Here is a 12,967-nt window from a genome sequence, read left to right as displayed (position 1 = left end):
GTGCAGAATTCTTTGGAGAATCTTTTGTATTTGTGGCTTGGTGGTCATATATTGTTTTAGTTTCTGTGTTTCATGGAAGACTTTTATAGTTCCATCTATTTTGAATGATAGTACAAAATCCTAGTATCCTAGGATTGAAGCATTTTCATTCAGTGCTTGGAAAATCTCACCCCATACTCTTCTTGCTTTTACTGTTTCTGTTGGGAAGTCTGCTGTGATTTTGATGGGTTTACCTTTGTATGTTATTTGTTTTTTCTCTCTTACAGCCTTGAATATTCTTTCGCTAGTGTCTGTACTTGTTTTAATGATATTACATTGTGTGGTAGTTCTATTTTGATTATGTCTGTTCGGTGTTCTGTTGGCCTCCTGTACTTGAATGGGAATCGTTTTCTCTGTATTTGGGTAATTTTCTGTTATTATGTTGAACATATTGCACATTCCTTTTGCTTGCACTTCCTCTCCTTCTTAAATGCCCATGATCCTCAGGTTTGGTCTTTTGATGGAGTCAGTGAGTTCTTGCATTTTCTTGAGTTATTATCTGATAGTTCTTCAGTTTTTCCTTTAAATGCCATTTCATCTTCAATTTCTGAAATTCCATCTTCTGTTTGTTCTATTCTGCTGGAATGGCATTCCATTTTGTTTTGTATTTCTGTTTCATTCTTTTTTCTGAGGTTTTCCATATTGTGGGTTACTTCTTCTTTAATATTGTCAATTATTTGCCATTAATTCATTTATCTCTCCTTTTATGGTGATCTTTGTTTCAGTTTGGTATTTGTTTAGGGATCCTATGATTTCATTTATTTGTTTCTGTGTTTTCCCATATTCTTTAGTTTTGTTGTCTTGGAATTTCTTGAGTGTCTTAAGTACATTTTGGTTGACCATGTCTAGTAGCATCTCTATGAAATTCACTTTAATTACACATAGCATATCTTCTTTCAGGGTGTTCTTGTGGTCTTTGTTGTGTTTCTTGGTATATTTTATCTTTCTTTTGTTGGAGTTTGGATCTGGGTATCTGTTCTCTTCATTTTGCCCTAAATCTTGTACTAGTTTATTTTTGGGGTAGAATGGTTTTCATCACTTTTTCTTCTTCCCATGTTTCTAGGTATCATTTCTGTTCCTGGACTATGTGCAATTTAGTATTAGCTGAGTTACAATATTAATATTAATAAAATCATTATTAGAAGGATAAAAAAGAGAAAAAAAAGGAAAGATAAAAGAAATAGAAAAGAGAGGAAAAAATGAAAAAAAATGGGAGAGATGGTGGTTGATTAAACAGCAAACCAGGCTGCCAAACACTTAAAGAAGGGAGAAAAAGAAAAAGAAATAATAATCACCAGTTTTGGAGCAGTAGATTTTCAGGCTTAGTTGTTATTACTCCTTTAGTGTTCAGTCCAGTCTGTGTGTTTCTCTTAGGCATGCTTGGCCCCTTCTAGTGGTGGCCTGAGTGGGAGACTGGTGGAGTGGTTAACTGGAAAGCCTGTAGAGCTGGGACCATCTCCACTAGAGAGGCAGTATTCTTGGTGGGCTGGAGGATGCAGCTGTCTCACGCCAGTCTTGTGCCTGTCCCAGTGGGGCAGGGCTCCAGTCGTTCCACACAGAGCTGGAGCCAGGCAGGGCCTGATGGGTAGGGAGTCAGGTGTGGCACTCTGATCATCCCATCCATAGTTGGGGCTCAGCAGGGCCTGAAGGACCATGGGCACAGGGGCTGGGTGTCCTGGCAAGCTGTGGGACCAGCTCTAGGCTGCGGTCTTGCACGACTTGGGGGTGGGGTTCCTGGTGGTCATGGATCTGGTGGTGTGGCTGAGGGTCGGGTATCCTGACATGGTGTCAATCTGATTCAGGGCTGAAGGCTGGCACAGCTTGAGGGCAGGTATCCCAGTGAAGGGTAGATCTGGTATGACCTTGAGAGGTGGGGATCCCACTGTGCATGGGTCCAGCATGGGACTGTGGCCTGGTATAGCCTGAGGTGAGGAGAGCCAGCAGAATGGAGCAGAAGCTCTACAGGCCTGTGGGGTGGGGATTTGGCAGGACGGCTATTTTTTCATTGGATAGTGGTGTGGAGAAACCTTCCATGATCTAAGAGTTTAGAGTGTCATATTTTTGGCTCTCCCTGGTGCTTTACCTCAGTCAGTCATGTCTCCAGCTTCTCAGCAAGGTCTCTTGTTCAGGAGCTCTTGAGGTTTGTAGCTCTCTCTCTGTCACCATCTTGGATCTTTTAAAAGCTGAAGATTTCTGTAAGTTGATTTTGTATCCTACCACTTTGCTGTAGCTCTTTAAGGTTCCTAGGAGCTTTGGGTAGATTTTTTGGGTCTTCTTGATAAAGGATCACATCCTCAGCAAGTAGGGATATTATACAGTTTCTTTACCTACTTCTTTTCCTTTTATTTTTAATTATTGCCTAATTGATCTGGCTAGGAATTCCAGGACTGTGTTGAATAGGATTAGGGATAGTGGGCACTCTTGTGTCATTCTTGATTTAGGAGAAATGGCTTCAGTTTTTGTCCATTAAGTAGGATGCTGGCTATAGGTTTGTCAAATATAGCCTTTACAATGTTGAGATACATTCCTTTTATTCATATTTTTCTTAAAGCTTTTATCATGAAGTAGTTTTGGATCTTATCAAAGGTTTTTTTTGTATCTATTGAGATGATCAAGTGATTTTTGTCTTTGCTTCTATTAATGTGCTGTGATACATTTATGGATTTATGTATGTTGAACCACCCTTACATCCCTGGGATGAAGCTGACCTGGTCATGGTGAATGATCTTTCTGATGTGTAGTTGGATTTGGTTTGCCATTATTCTCTTGAGTATTTTTGCATCAGTGTTCATTATGGAGACTGGCCTGCAGGTCTCCTTTTTGGTGGTGTCTTTGTTTGGTTTTGGGATGAGTGCAATACTGGCTTCATAAAATGATTTAGGCAGTGTTACTTCCCTTTCTATTTCATGGAAAAGTTTAAGGATAGTTGGTATTAGTGCTTCTTTAAGGAACTGACAGAATTCAGCTGAGAATCCATCAGGTCCTGGACTTCTCTTCTTTGGGAGATTCTATTGCTGCTTCAATTTCATTTTGTGTTATAGATCTATTCAGGGGATTTATGTCCTCTTGGTTCAATTATGGGTGGTTACAAGTATCTAGAAATTTGTTCATTTCTTCAAGATTTTCAAATGTATTGGAATATGGGTTCTCAAATAGTCTCTGATGATTCCCTGGATTTCCATGGTGTTTGTTGTTATCTCCCATGTTGCATTTCTGATTTTGCTGACTTGGGTTTTTTCTCTCTTCATTTTAGTCAGGTTTGCCAGGTGTCTGTCAATCTTGTTAATTTTTTCAAAGAACTTTCTTTTTGTTTCATTGATTCTTTGTATTTTTGTTGTTGCTGTTTCTATTTCATCAATTTCTTGCTTTATTTTTATTATTTCTCTCTTTCTGCTTGTTTTAGGTTTTACTTGTTCTTGTTTTTCTAGGAGTTTGAGATGTAACATTAGGTCATTGATTTGAGATCTTTCTGTCTTTTTAATGTATGTACTCATGGCTACAAACTTTCCTCTTAGGACCGCCTTTGCAGTGTCCTATATTTCTGGTAGGTAGTGTTTTCATTTTCATTTACTTCCATGAACCTCTTAATTTCTTTCTCCTGTGTGCTTTCAGCAACTCCACCCCTCTGGTGTGTGTTAGTTTTGAATTTCTTGTTTATTGTTCAATTTGTTTTTATGAGAGGGGAGAGTGTCAGTCTGCCCAGTGGGCTATGCTGGTTTACTCCAGCAGTGTCTGTGGGAATACCACATGATGTTAGGGACTCACCTGTTTGGTCTGCCGAATGTCTCCCAAGCAGGTTTGCAGCTGCCATGTGTTGGTGGTTTCAGGTCTCCTGTTTTCTCAGTGTAGTGTAGCATGGAGAAGCTTTCCATGGAGTATGGGTTCAGGATGTCAAAATTTCAATTCTCCTTTGTGCTTTATTTCTGCCAACTGTGGCTTCAGTGTCTCAGAAAGGTTTTGGACTCACAGAGCAAGAGCTGTCTGCTCTGGCACCCTAGTCACCATCCAGGACAGGTTCTGAATTCAACTCAACATGAAAGGAGCAAATAAAACAATTCTATGCCAATCTTTCCAGAAATGGAAGGGAATGAAGTATATACTAGACTCATTCCTCAAGACCACACAATAATGATACCAAAAACTTCAGAATATTTCTCAAGACATACATGGACAAATACTAGACAATGCTTAGCAATGTGAGTCTAGCAATTACATAGGAGAATATATCACAAATTATTGGGATATATTCTAGGAAAACTAGAATGGTTTGATAGTGAAATAGCCATCACTATAGTATCAAATGTTAATGATAAGCTAAAAATGAGAATACAACTCATCATTGTGGATGCAGAAAAACAATTTCACAAAAATCTACCATATCTGCTGTTTATGGCCCTACCTCCCTTTACAGTAAGGACAGGTATAAAGGACATGGTGACTTGGAGTCACCATGGCTCCCAGAAATGAATGAGAGGTAGTTGGTAAACTCTAAATACCTGAATAGATTTAAATTATTTCATTGAAGATAGCACAGTTTGTTCATTTACCTTAAATTTTGATTAGCATGTATGAATTATACATATTAAAGGAATGCAGTATAGTATTTCAGTACATGCATGCAGCATCACGCAGTGGCTGAAATAAGGTAGTCATCATTTGCCTTTCATCATGCCTTGATGTTTGAAGACTTTGGGCTGCTGTTCTCTTGATCTTTATTTTAAATGTATGTGTACATATAGATGCACTTGTATGTATCTATCAATCTACTTATCTATATCAATTTTTGTGACTTACTACTCACCTCACTGTGCATGGAGCACCAGATCTCATTGCTTATATCTAACTGTGTTTGGCAATAGCAATATAGCTCTTAAAGATGAAAATTCATAAAGAAATAAAGGAAATCCTTCAAACTTTCTCAGATTTTTGTTGGGAAGATAAGACTTTGAGAATGGAAACTCCACAATGTCTGTTATTTTGAAAGCACACTTGAATTGCTGGCATATGTCCTTAATATTGTGAGCCACCTGTGCAGACCTTAGTCAAGAATTCAGAGCAGCAAGGGAAAAAATCCATATAGTTTCAAAAATTTTCTGGTTTAAAGAATAACATAAAAGCATATGCATTAGTATAATAATAAATATAAATCTGAATAAAGGCAACTCTGAGCTCATCAAATACATGGAAATATTCTCTAAACATAAAAAATTGTATATAATTAAAATCAAATACCGATGACATTTAAAATAAATGTGATAATTTCTTATCAAATTAAGATACACATTCATAAAATTTTTGAGGTGTAAATAAGTTTTTTTTAAGAGAAGGTTTAGGTAGCCTAAGTTGGTCTGTAACTCTTGATCCTCTTGCCTAGTTCTCCTGAGTACTGGGTTTACAAGGCATGTGCCACCATGCCTGGCCTTGTAAATAATTTTAAAGCAATGAAATTTCAATTTATTTTATAGATAGAAAAGGCAAGTGAAATGAATAAAATATTTTAAGCAATATTGATTTCAACTAAAAACATTTTGGCCACCCAGTGGATAACAATATATCTGTTTACAGCATTAAATGACAATAAGGATTTTAGAACTTGTTAAGTTAGAAATTCTGTGTGTTAAGGTTCAAAAGTAATCAAAGTAATATGATAAGAATGTCACCTTATGGCCCGCCTCCCCCAAACCATAATTTATCATTAGCAAAAAATCAGACAAAAATGTCAAAGTTTCTCAAATTTGAATTGTTGCTTCTCACAAGACACAAGGCAATGTAAATGTAAGCCACAAAAACATTATGTGTGTTTGTGTGTGTGTGTGATGTTGGATCTATTGTTTTAATTGTTTATTAAAAAAATTCAAACAAGTACTTTTTTCAATTTAGTTTTTTTATTTTAATTTGTAAGATAAAATAGATACATATCCACACATTAATTTGATGAGGAATTTCTATCCTTTGAAGTAATAAATTAAAAAATATTAATCCCTGTCAGTTTATAAAAACCAACTCTCCCATTGATTATTAATGTTAAAAATCTGTTTTACTAGAATTAGAGAAATACAAATTTAAATAATGATTTACATTTTCAAAGGAATAATATTATTCTGAAAGGTATAAAAGTGAAAATTATTACTTTTACCATGCATTTATTTGCTCAATATAGCATTTGAAAGCAAGAATTGCATTTACTTTAGTTATTGCTATATTCCAAGAGTGCTCCCCATAGAAAGGCTTCAACTAATAATACAACAAGTCAGCTAATGAATAAAAGGGCTCATGATGTCTATTCTAAATTAATATAGAAGAGAGATGGTAAGTGGTTTTGTGGAGTCATGTAGGAATAGAGTGCTATATTGCTGGCACACTGGTTCATGTCTACAATCATAGATACTGGAGAGGCTGGGGAGGGATTGTAGTTCTAGGCCAACTCTGGCAAGAAATGTTTGTTAGACTCCATCTCAACAGAACGTCTAAAATAGGAGGGTCATAGTCCAGGTTAACCTGTGCAAAAAGCAAGATAGTATTTCCAAGATAAACAAAGCAAAAGGGTTAAAGTGAGGCTCAGGTTGCAGAGCACCTTAACTAGCATAAGGCCATGAATTCAAACCCCAGGAGCATGCCCTTACAAAGAAGATTAATGTGTAGATTCAGCTTCAGAAATTTTGAACAGATCAAGGAAAGAATGGAAAAACAACAGAAGGAAAACATTGAGGACAAGCAAAGAACTTCAGCTACCCAAGTCAGAAAATGAAAATAATTGTTTTCATCATGTGATAATTCAAGTGCTGTGGTTACAAACATGAGCAAGATGCAGTTCATTTAAATGATGCTCAGCTGCAAAACTCTACAATAGAAATGTTCTTATTGGAAAATATTCTGCTCACAAGTGCTGGATGGATTAGATGTGAAAAGTAAAACTGATAATGTAAATGCACATTGATAAGGTGAAAAAGAAGTGTGACACCGACTGAAGGCATGGCTTGAGTGGTGGGTGACTGACTAGCAAGCAGGAGACCCAGAGTTCAATCCTCAGTTCTGCCAAAAAAGAAAAAAGGATAGGAATGATAAATGCATCAAAAGGTGGAGAACAACTTTGGCAGTGAAACCAGAAATGCAAGGTGGAGGTAAAAGATGTTTTAACAGAAGATGTTTTAGCTTTGCAAAGAACTTATAATCATAGCTTCCCATGTACACATCTGCCCTTCTCCTGCTAGATCACGGCCACCATAAGTCTGGCCTCCAAGTCCATATACTGTGTCCCTCATGGTATCTACTACAGTAAGTGTAAATGGTAGGTGCTGAAGAGCACTGTTTGATTAATTTATAAAGACACCTTTAGCATTTTCAGCTAAAAGTGATCAATGGAAACTGACAGAAGCAGAGATTGTTATAAGAAACGAAATGTCTATCCCATGGATTTTCAGAAAAATTTCATTTTGGGGAAGGACACATATAAAGAAAGAAAAAAAAATGCTTTGAGAATTTTAGATTCAATATATAATTTTGAAATGTAAACTCTGATTAAATAAGAAATAAAATTTAAATTCTTTGATTATGGGTAATTTTATTGAATGAAGTTTGTTTGAAATATACAAAATTTGGTTTTATAAATAAGACAAATTGTTAGAGTTCAAGTTTGCAAACACACTGTGAATTTGTAGAAGAACTTACTACACAAATGACTTTAAGAAGAGGAGCCAACATGGAACAATCCAAGATTTTGGTACAAACAAAAAATAATGAGGTTAAAAGATACTAGTTATCAATCCTATTATAAAAATATGTAATATATCACTTATCTCTTTGTACTCTAAGGACCTAAGCCAGTTGCCTTTATGATGTGACTTGAATAATGCTTGTAATCTTACAAGCTGTTAAAATTACACCAGGATATTATCTTACAACAAAGAAAGTATACTGAGAACCTGTGGCATTTCAGTATTGAATATTTGCTAGTGTGCCTCCACATACTTACATTATCACTAGGTGTAAGATGGGAATTGTTATTATCCTTTTTCTTCTGTAAAAAAAACCATAGTAATTTGTGAGTAAGGGTTGGGGCACAATTAGTAATAAATGGACATTGATAAGGCAGAAAGCAGAAGACATAAAGCAGAAATCCACTAAGAGATCCTGACTGTTCCACTGAGTGTTCCTAAAAGCATCCTGAAATAGAATGGGAAATTCTAAGATGTAGAGACAGAGATAACGTGGAAAGGGGCAAATAGTTTCAGTGTGTCAAGTTCCATGCCAATACCCTGCAAGTACAGTACAGAACACCAGGATGCTTGTGCAGAGCCCTGTGTGAAACACAGCTGTCAAGAAGCCTGTGCTCCGTGCTCAGTGCTTGGTGGTCAGAGAGAAGGGCTCTGGATCCTCAAGAGATTTCTCACAGTTCTCCTGATGATTATCTCACCTTGATAGCTGCCAGCCTAGATTATTGGTCAGCCTGTGGAGAGAAACTTCCCATAAAACATTACAGTAATTAAATGTTTCTTTGGAACAAAAGGAACAAAGCATTCTTATAATGACATTTATAAGTATTTACATTTGTTGTTTTAAAAATGCTATGGATGACAGGTCATTCTGTATACAATAATATATAGGATATATACATATATATATATATATATATATATATATATATATATATATGACCCAGGCAATGATTTAATTAATCTGTTTTCATCACTAAAAGTAGTTAAGTGATTACAGCACTGCTCTTCTGTCTCTTAGGGTAAATGAGCTAATTGTGTTTAAATACAACCTCTTAATGTAACTGTACTGATGGAGGGAAAGCAATTAGAAACAGATTAGCTGATGAAAAGACAGGCACCCACCTCCTCCTACTCTTCCCAGTCCTCCTCTTCCTCTTGTTGTTTATCATGTCTTAGGCTCAATATAGTGCAGCAGCATATGTGGGTTAAAGGACTAACAGGAATTTAAAGATGGCTTCACCATACCTCCCTACAGATGATAACTCATTTAATGATTTCCATCATGAGAGTAATAGTTTAATGAGCTCTCTATTTACTCATGGCAGTTTCCAAACCCTTCAATATTATTATTATTATTTTTATTATATCCAGAACTTCTAAAAGGCATCATCTCCAATCCAACTCTGAAAAACTATCCTCCTTCCAGTAAGCAGTCTGTATCCTGTTATTTCTTCCTAATCTAATTCCTAAAAGACAGAAGTTTCAATTTTTCTTTAATTTATCACAACAGCCAGTAAAACACACTCCCTTGTTATTCAGTTCATAAACTTTCATTGTTGTATGTATTCCACCTTTTATTCAAGTAACAATATCATTTGTTCATTACTGATAATCATTTCTCTTGCATATATTCTCACATATTGTAGATTCTATTTTTTTAATCCTCTTTTTCTACATACATGATTTCTTTTGTTATTCATATATATATATATATATATAAATTGATACATAGCTGATAGGTAGGCTTTCAATTACAATGTTGTATAAGAAAATAGTACATGTCTAAAGAAATAAGTATACATCAATATTTAAGTTTGCAACTGTTCTGGCAAGGACATTTATTATACAAGTAATGACTTCCAAGTGATTTGAGTCCATATTCACAATCCTTACTATGCTATTGGAGCTGTGATTGATGATATAATCTCAGCTGTTCTCAAGTTACCTCTCAAAGTGTGCTGTACACTTCACAGACTACAGCAAGCACTTTCTTACCTTCGGGATTTCACGTATGATGTATTTTTACTATAACAGTTTTTTCTACCTTCTCACAAAACTAAGTTTCACTAATTATATTTTCTTTTGAATTATATGTCCTATCTTTAAAAAGTATTTTACTAATTTTCTAATCTGATTTGGGTTTTCCAAATATATATTTGTTGTTTGATTTTTTAAAGTGTGTCCCCACTGGGATATGAACACAGAGTATGAATATATTAGAAAATTTTTTTCCAAATTCAATACCAAGTTGTATTACACATATTGGGTACAGTAAATGTGTGTTTTTGAGAACAGCAGTGAATAAAATAATTTTGTTAACTTTGTGTTTGAACTTGCCTTCAGACTCTGGTATATACTGTAGAGAACTCTGATGATTGTATCTATCCATCTTGATCATTTGGCTAGGATACCAAAATTTGTCTATAATATATGTATTTCATATTTAGAATAGCCATATAATTTCCACAGACTCTGAAAGTAATTTTTCAAGAGAAACTAAATGTGTGAATAAATGCAGTGCTGTAAAAGCAAGTCATATTGCATGTCTGCTGCTGTGACCATATTGAAAGATTAGACAGTAACTTATGTACTACAATGTTACACATTTTGTTTCACTTTAAACTTTTATACACATAAATTTGGCTTGAATACATAGTCTACTATCACATCTATTTCATGTCTTGGAAAAATTACTAAATTAGAACACCAAGTGGTGTTGTGTTTAGTGTTGTTTGAAGATTGTTCAAAAATTGCCAGAATTTTCATCTATTACAAATCGAAGTCATTTTCTAAGACAATTTTTTAAATTAAGAGAAAAAACTTCTATATGATTGCTATAAATATCTAAATTTTTAAATTCTGATTATTTTAATTGGAATGTTACTATCATTATCCCTAATGATTTAATATTTCTTCCTTCTGCAAGAAAGGTACACCAAGGAAATAATAACTATCAAGAAGAAAATGACAGCTGTAGATGATACTACTAGAATCAAGACATAAATAATTTTAAATTTCCCCAAAAATGAGTGAGTTCTATCATTTCAAATTCTTTTTCAAAATACCCTCCTAGTAGTTAAAGTTATGTTAAGATGAAAATAAATTTTGTGGTATAGCATATTCTATAATAAGAAAAGTGTTTAAATTTTCTCACAAAAATTTATTTTACTATTTACTATATTTATGTATTCTATTATTTATATTTTTCCTTATGTTATTAAAGAATAAAGCCAATTCTAAGAACTATTTTTCTTATGGCAAGTAGTGTTGACCCACAAATGCAAAATCATCTACACTTTTTAGACCTCATAGTAAAATATTGAGCCAGTTTTTCAACTGAATTCAGTTCAACTTCAACTGAATTCCAAAACAGGGCATTTTACATATTTATATTGACCTAAGTCATCTGATTTTGAAAACTTTCTGCTTATAACTTTAGAATAATTAATCTTTTCTTTTAATACACACTATGACAGTCCATAGATACCCTAGGTGCTACATAAGATAATGTGCATACTAAGACCACAGTTAGAAAAAGGAAAGAAAAATAAAGATTAAGCAGAAAAAAATGATACACAGACTAGAAATTATTACAAAGATCAGTGAAACCAATAATTGGTTTCTTGAAAATGTAAACAAACTTAACATTCTTTTAGCCAAACTAAGAGAAAAAGAAGACTCAGTTAAAATTATGTATGAAAGACAAGATAAATGATACATGAAGTTGCATAAGAGATTATGATGCATGATTATATCCCAGCAGACTGGATAACCTAGAAGGAAAGATATATTCATAGCAACATATAGCTACCATGACTGGATCCTGAAGAAATAGGAAATATGAATGGATGAAAAATGAATAAGGAGATTGAAACATTGAACAAAAATTTCTCCCCTAAAGAAAAATGAAGGACCTGATGGTGTCACTTGAAATTGTACCAAACATTTAGTGAATAATAATGCCAATCCTTTTCAAATAATCTCCTCCCAAAGGAAGAAGACAGAAAATTCTGTTGCTCAGACATCAATTGCACTAACAAATACATGGGGTTAATCAACTTAAAAAGATGAAAGGTTTATTTGAGCTCATAGTTCTAGACTTTCAGTCCATAATTGTGAGCTCATAAACCTCTAGTTAGAGAAGGGTAGTACACTTTGTTTGGGAGCCTATGGCAGACCAAATTGTACTTATTTCCAGGACTGTGACTATTAACCTATACAGAATTTCAGGTTAGACTAAAAAGTGAAGGTGTGTCTCTGTCAAAGAACACTTAGCGAATTCAGAAAAGGTGTCTGTTTTCTACACTTCACAGATACCAATCTGAGGACACAAGGACTACAAAGACGTTGGAAATCATGACATGTTCAGAAGAAACTAGCAAAGTTCCAGCAATAGAACCTAAAAAAGGAGAGATTGATGAAATGATAAATGAAAAATTAAACATTAAGAATAATCTTCTTGAGTGGCTGCTTCCCTTGCCCCTCCTCTGCCTGCAACTGGAATCAACTCACTGGGGAATTGGGGTTCAGCAGTGGTGGAGAACAGTCATGTGGTGAGGGTCTGTGGACACTAAGTGGCCCATGTAAGCAAGAGGATCCAAGATGGTGACTAGAGTGCAGAAGCAGAAACCATGAGCTTTGTAAATCAAAAATCTTGTTGAAGAGCCTCACAAAAAAGAAAAGTCCAGGACCTGATGGATTCACAACTGAATTCTATCAGATGTTTAACTCTCCTTAAATTGTTCCATGAAATAGAAAGGGAAGAAACACTGCCTAATTCATTTTATGAGGCCAATATTACTCTCATCCTAAAACTAGACAAAGGTACCTCCAAAAAGGAGAACTACAGGCCAAATTCCTTAATGAATATTGACGCAAAAATCCTTAACAAAATAATGGCAAACTGAATTCAACAACACATCAGAAAGATTATACACCATGACCAAGTTGACTTCATCCCAGGGATGCAGGGGTGTTTCAACATAAGCAAATCTATAAATGTAATACAGCACATTAAAAGAGGCAAAGACAAAAACCACTTGATCAGCTCAATAGATGCAGAAAAAGCCTTTGACAAGATCCAACACCACTTCATGATAAAAGCTCCAAAAAATCTAGGAATAGAAGGAATGTACCTCAATAGTGTAAAGGCCATATATGACAAACCTACAGCCAACATCATACTTTACAGTGAAAAACTGAAACCCTTCTCC

The 12,967-nt window shown here is 34.9% G+C and overlaps 1 protein-coding gene across 4 annotated transcripts in view; it reads right to left on the bottom strand.

Annotated features, from left to right (window-relative positions):
- LOC109678055 (putative monooxygenase p33MONOX) overlaps window positions 1-12,967 on the bottom strand; it is a 111,594-nt gene that overhangs the window by 77,101 nt on the left and 21,526 nt on the right. For 2 of the 4 annotated variants that reach the window (XR_012446258.1, XR_012446262.1), the window contains one exon: window positions 6,004-8,485. The exons of 1 other annotated variant lie outside the window; for it this stretch is intronic. The gene's annotated coding sequence lies outside the window, so the exon portion shown is untranslated. Of the gene's footprint in view, window positions 1-6,003; window positions 8,499-12,967 lie in introns of those variants that run through there. One more of the 4 variants, XR_012446260.1, reaches the window with a different exon arrangement.

This window comes from Castor canadensis, chromosome 3, assembly GCF_047511655.1.
Source record: "Castor canadensis chromosome 3, mCasCan1.hap1v2, whole genome shotgun sequence".
In the NCBI taxonomy this organism is placed as follows: domain Eukaryota; kingdom Metazoa; phylum Chordata; class Mammalia; order Rodentia; family Castoridae; genus Castor; species Castor canadensis.
The sequence above is the reverse complement of the archived record's forward strand: the minus strand, read 5'-3'. Positions and strand labels throughout refer to the sequence as shown.